Source organism: Orycteropus afer, unplaced genomic scaffold (genome assembly GCF_000298275.1).
Source record: "Orycteropus afer afer isolate SDZICR_OR568_19922 unplaced genomic scaffold, OryAfe1.0 scaffold00216, whole genome shotgun sequence".
Taxonomy (NCBI): domain Eukaryota; kingdom Metazoa; phylum Chordata; class Mammalia; order Tubulidentata; family Orycteropodidae; genus Orycteropus; species Orycteropus afer.
Window position 1 is genome coordinate 2244879 of NW_006921803.1, and position 6871 is coordinate 2251749.

A 6871-nucleotide genomic window follows, 5' to 3' on the forward strand; every position below is an offset into this window, starting at 1 on the left:
CTACTTCCGTAGTGATACCGCTTCAGAAACCCAAGGAGGGGTCACTATGAGTTGGATCCGACTTGACAGCAGTGAGAATTGGAAGACATATTAAAAATTCTGGGTAGTCAAGTAATTTAGTTTGGACAATTTTCGTTTTCAGTAAAAGGAATACAACCAAAGCTAGCTTAAATTAAAAGTTAACTTAATGACTCATATTCCTGGGAAGTCCTGATATCAGACATGACCAGATCCAGCATTTCAAAAATGCTATCAGAAAATTCACTTTTTCCCCCATTTGGTTCTGTTTTTCTCATTCTGTTTTATCCTTAACCAGTGCTCTCTCTAGTTGATGGCAATGAAAGCTCCCAGCAGCTCCAACATATATGGTCAATATCCCAGAGGAAGAAAAATACTTTTTCCTGATAATTCCAGCAAACATTTTTAGTGTAACTCTGATTTACCATGCTAGCATCACATACATCAAAGTGTCAACTAACTGGCTATCCCTTGGCAGTGTGCTCATTGTTCGTCCTTGTGGTAGGAAGCTATTTCAAAAATACTGGGGAAAGAGAAACTTACCAGACTGATAAACAGCTTACTTATTACCATCAACAATACCAAGGATATAAGTGCTAGCCCTATTCTAAATTCACTGGGCAAGAAAGTGTTCTCCATACATACCCTTCAAAGAGATCATCCCTTAGACAATGGCAATCATCACCAAGAACAGTTCCTTAAATACATTTTTTTCTACTCCAGAATAAAAACTTTCATCATTTCATTGCACATGTAACTATACTCATCACACCCTTCTATTCAACTCATTCATTCACTAAAGAGATAATCTCACAAGAAAAAGCATAAGGCAAGTAGCCTGGCTCTGAACTAATGGAGACATTAAGTGACTGCTTTTGAGAAATATTTTATATAAAAAATATAAATTTGAGCAAAAGGTTTTATTTTACTTCTAGATCAATTGAATTATTACTCTTCAATCCATGCCATCCCCAGAGAAAACCTTTCCTGAGCTCAGTTTAAATAATCTTCATTTGCGTGGTATTGACTGGTCCCAAAAAATTCTTGGTAGAGATTGCCAAAAATTAGTCCATAGAGGTGAATTCAAGGTCAGACTCATTTTCATATTAAAATTATGAAAAGTAGAATTGTACAAAACACAACTCTAATGTGTGAAACACACTGGGAGACTGAAATTAATGGAAAGGTCAAGGAATGGGGAGCAAACAAAAGTAATTGAAATACTCATTAACTCCTTTCACTTTGAGGGACTGAATATTTGAGCAGTGAAAAAGAACCACCCACTTGATTATGGAAACATAGGGAGCAATCAAAGCTTAAAAAAAAAAAAAAAAAAACGGAACATGAAACCATAGATAAGAAAAAAAAGAAGTAGCTGCTGACAAACTGATAAAAGATGACTTGAAAATCCTTAGGAAAGATGAAAGAAAGTGGGCTTGGGCAAAATATGGTGATATATTTTCAGCTACAACCAAAAAAGCTCAAGAGACATTGAGCCTATTAGTTAAAATCAGAAATAAATGCAACTGCCTTCATTTTAGAGTTCACAGATAACGTCAATCAATGAGGAAAACAATGGCTCCAGTATTATTAGTAAAAAAAAATACAATAATACCAAATTCTCAGCTAACTATTAAAAACAAATGACCTATAGAATAGAGTATAACTGCCCATAGGGTTTCCAAGGCTGTAATATTTATGTAAGCAGACAACCAGGTCTTTCTCCCAAAGAACAGCAGTTGGGTTTGAACTGTCAACCTTTTGGATAGCAGCCAAGCACTTAACCACTGTGCCACCAGAGCTCCTACAACTAACTGTAGAAGCAGAAGAGGAGAGATTGAGATACCTAAACAAACAACGAAAGAAAGGAACAAAATTGATAGAAATATCTTTATCTTTCTAAAGAATCTGAGATTATCATAACAAAAAGGAAAGCTTGCTTAAAATGTTGAATTCATCTATGAAAAATAAATTTTCATTGAAATGCTGCTAAAGTTCCACATAAACTTCAGCAGAGAAGGCTGACAGAATTTTGACAGGTATTGTGTTGAACTGTAGTCCACTGCTGGTGGGATTGTAAAATGGAACAGCCACTGTGGAAAATAGTCTGTCAATTCCTCAAAAAGTTAAACAGAGAACTACCATCCACTGCCACCAAGTGGATTCCTACTCATAGTGACCCTTCAGGACAGGGTAGAATTGCATTATAGGGCTTCCCAGGCTGTAAATCTTTAAAGAACCAGTCCCATCTTTCTCCCACAAAACAGCTGGTGGGTTTGAACCACCAGCTTTTTGGTTAGAGCTGAATGCTTTAAACATTAAGCCACCGGAGCTCCTTAAAATTACTCATCATGTTGTATAAGCATCATCATGATCTGTTCTCAGAGTTAAGCAACAATGTTGTTGTTACGTGCCGTCAAGTCGGACCTGATGCATAGCGTTCCCTCCTTGGGTTTCCAAGGCGGTATCACTATGGAAGTAGATTGCCCAACCTTCCTTCCAAGGAGTGGTTGGTGGTTTTGAACCACCAGCCTTCTGGTTAGCAGTCAAGTGCCTTAGGCAATATGATACCAGAGCTCCTTAGAACTACCATAGGGCCCAGCAATTCCAAGCCTAGATGTACCCCCAAAAAAGTTGAAAGCAGGAATGTAAACAGAAACCTGTACACCAATTGTCATTGTAGTACTACTCATAATAACCAAAATATGGAAACAACCTAAATGTCCAAAAACAAATGAATTAATAAATAAAATGTTGTATATGTGTGCAATGGAATAATATTTAGCCACAAAGAAAAATAAAGTCCTGGTACATGCAGTACCACACTGAGTGAAATAAGCCAGTCACAAAAGGAAAAATATTATATGATTCCACTTATATAAAAGATCTAGAATCGGTAAATGCATACAGACCAAAAGTTCTTAGTGATTCTTAGGAATAGGAGGGAGGAAGGAGAAAAGGAAAGTCACTGCTTAACACTGAGTTTTTGTTAAGGGTGGTAGAAAAAGATGGTAACAGATAATGGTGATGATTGTACAACATGATAAATACAATTAATGTCATTAAATCGTGCATGTGGGAGTTCTGGTAAGATGGTAGAATAGGCAGAGAGACTGCACAAACCCTCTTCAACAAAGAAAAGGGGAATCAATTAACACAGATACAAAAGAAAATCCTGGAGCCCTGAGCTTTGAAGGGAAGGTTATAGGAATGGACTAAATTCCAACTAGCAGAAGAATTTGCATGAAAACATCAAAAAAGAAGATATACACAGCTGTGGTCTGGCAGTGATCCTGATGGCACAGACAGCTTGGATATTGCCAAGTGGTGGTAGGACCAAAGAATTAACCTAAAAATTGACCCTGCTAGCCAGAGACCACAAAGAGGACTTCTCTGGTGGCTGGGGAATAAAATGAGAAGCAGCGAAGAGGAAGGCAGGCTCAGCTGTGGACTTCTGTCTGTCCAGAGGGCGCAACCATTTTGAATGTTTACAAGTGGCTTGATCACTTTGGATATTTAAAATAACAGCATTCTCTCCCATTCCAGGGACTTAAGAACAGGCTCCATATGCTAGGAACCCCAAGGACATTCCAGACTCAGACGACTAGAAAGGTGGGACATTCCCCATGTTACTCTTATACTCCAAACCCTCTTGGTGAACAGAGGTATGGCCATCCCTCACTTCCACCCATTTTCTGGGCCGGCAAGAAATCCATCCCAGTCTGTGTGCTCATAGGGAGCCTGGGTGCCTTGCCCCACCCTGACACATTTTTTTTTCTTTTTTCTTTTTTCTTTTTTCTGTTTTTCAGTTTGTTGGTTTTTGTCTTTTTTAAAACTACTATTATTATTATTGGGAGCTCTGGTAGCATAGTGCCTAAGGCACTTGACTGCTAACCAGCAAGCTGGTGGTTCACACCCACCAGCCACTCCTCAGAAGGAAGGTTGGACAATCTACCTCTGTAGTGATACTGCCTCAGAAACTCAAGGAGTGGTACTATGAGTTGGGTCTGACTCGACAGCACATAATAACAATAACATTATTATTATTACTTTTCTCCTTTCTACTATTATTCTTTATTCTTCACTGCCCAAGTTCTACTTTTCAGCTTTTTTCTTTTCCCTGTTCCTGATTGAAATTTTTGTTGTTGTTGTTGTTGTTGTTTCTCAAGGTTAACCCTGCTCGTTTTTCTTTTTCTATTTTTCCCATTTTGTTCTTCATTATTCTCCTTCTCTACCTTTTTCTCTTATTGCCCTCTCCCCAGATATTGCAGGGGTTTTTTTTTTGTTTGTTTGTTTGTTTTTGTTTTGTTTTATGTTTTCCTTCTTTTTCCCATGTTTCTTTTTTTGGTTATTATTTCTGTGTGATTATATGGTGTATTTTTTGTCCATTTGCCTTTACTTTTTTGATGGTTATTCAATTGTTACTTTTGTCTAAATGAGTGGAAGACAGCAACAGTCCCCATAAGACAAAACTACACCCGCACCTCCTGCAACTTCACTTACTGAGTGAGAGCCACTACTTCCTTCTCCACCAACGGACCAACGATAAACAACCACCAAGAAGAGACTGACTCACACTTGGGTGCTCTTCACAAACAGTTAACAGAGATATAATACAACAATGCCATGGTGTCTTAGAGACAACAGACCATCACAGTCCACACAAAGAAGCAAGATAAAGTGGTAGCAACAAAGGAACAGGATACAGACCCAGAACATATCCCTGAGGAAGAAGTAGCATTGGAACTCTCTGATAAGGAATTCAAAAGAGGCATATATTGGTATCCTCAAAGGATTGAGAGACAGACCAAGGAAAACATAGACAAACTGCTAGAAGAATTTTGGAAGAAAATATGAGAACAAAATGACAAAAATAAATGAAAAATTAGAAATGATTCTAAATCTACAGAGAGAAATCAAGAAGATTAATACTAAATTGTCAGAATTACATAACACATTGTAAGGGCAAAGGAGTAGAATTGATGCAATGGAAGACAGAATTAATGAGATTGAAGTCAAATACCTGAATACTTCTTTGGAAAGGGATCAATCAGAAAAAAGATTAAACAAAATGAAGAAAGCCTAAGGTCCACGTGGGATACCATCAAAAGGAATAACCTATGTGTTATTGGAATTCCAGAACAGGAAGAGAAAAATAAAACCACTGAGAAAATTGTCCAAGACTTGTTGGAAAAGAACTTCCCTGATATGATGAAAGATGAGAATATATTCATCCAGGAAGTCCAACGAACCCCAAACAGGATAGACCCTAAAAGAAAATCACCAAGACATATCATCATCAAACTCAACAAAACCAAAGACAAACAAAGAATCCTGAAAGCAGCACAGAAAAAACAAAAAGTTACTTACCAAGGACAACCAGTAAGAATAAGCTCTGATTTCTCAGCAGAAACCATGTGAGAAAGGAGGTAATGGGATGGTAAATATAAAACCCTGAAAGAGAAAAATTTTCATCCAAGAATTATATACCTGGCAAAATTGTCCCTCAAATATGATGGTGAAATTAGGAGATTTACAGATAAGCAGAAACTAAGATGTTGTGTTACAATCAGGCCAGCCTTACAAGAGATACTAATGGGAGTCCTTTGAACAGAGAACCAAAAATAGCAAATACAACCAACCATTAATACACAAGATGACATAACCTAGAAACCACAGCTATGGACATATCCAAAATAAGCTTACAGAATTTTAAACAGGGAACCTGAGATATCAATTGGCAAATGAGGACAATGACAAAACAAAAAGAGGGAAAATATTCTTTAGTTACATATCTTCTAAATGGTGAGGAAGTCAAGAGAGTTGGAAGTAGAATGGATTGTTCTAATCTCGGGGAAAAAATTATAAATCACAGGGTAACCTCAAAGAAAAATAATAAACCTTCAAATCACAATAAAAAAAGAGGACAAGCACAAATACTCAGCAAATACTAAAACAACAGCAACAAAGGAAATGATAACATGATTCATAAATATAATGAGCTCAGCACAGAAAATTACATGTAACAAAGAAACCAGGGACACCAAGAAAAAACAAATAACAAAATGACAGCAACCACTTCATACTTGTCAATAATTACATTGAATATTAATGGATTAAATGCACCATTCAAGAGACAGAGAGTTGCAGATTGGATAAGAAAACAAAACCAATCAATATTCTGTCTACAAGAGATACACCTTAGAGACAAAGACAAAAATAAACTGAAAATCAAAGGTTGGAAAAAGATATATCAAGAAATGGCAACTGTAAAAGAGCAGGAGTGACAATATTAATTTCTGATCAAATTTATTTTAAGACAAAAACCACCATATGAGACAAGGAAGGACATTATGTAATGATTAAAGGATCAACTGCACATGAAGATATGACCATAATAAATATCTATGGACCCAATGAAAGAGGACCAAAATATATAAATCAGACTTAAAAAGATTTGAAAACTCATATAGATAAGACTCCACATAGTGGGAGGCTTTAATACAAACTTTCAATGAAAGATAGAATAACTGGAAAGAAACTCAACAAAGATGCAGAAGAGCAAAACAATACAATCCACTACTTGACCTTATAGACATCTACAGAGTACTTCACCCAACAACAGCAAAATATACATTATTTTCCAGTTCACATGGATCATTTTCCATGATTGACCATATGTTAGGCTATAAAGCCTTCATAAATTTAGAAACATTGAAATACTGCAAAGCATCTTCTCAGATCATAATGCTATCAAATTAGAAATCAACAATAGGAAGATTAACAGAAAAAGAGTAAACGCATGGAAACTGAAAAACACCCTCCTTAAGAAAGACTGGGTAAGAGAAGAAAT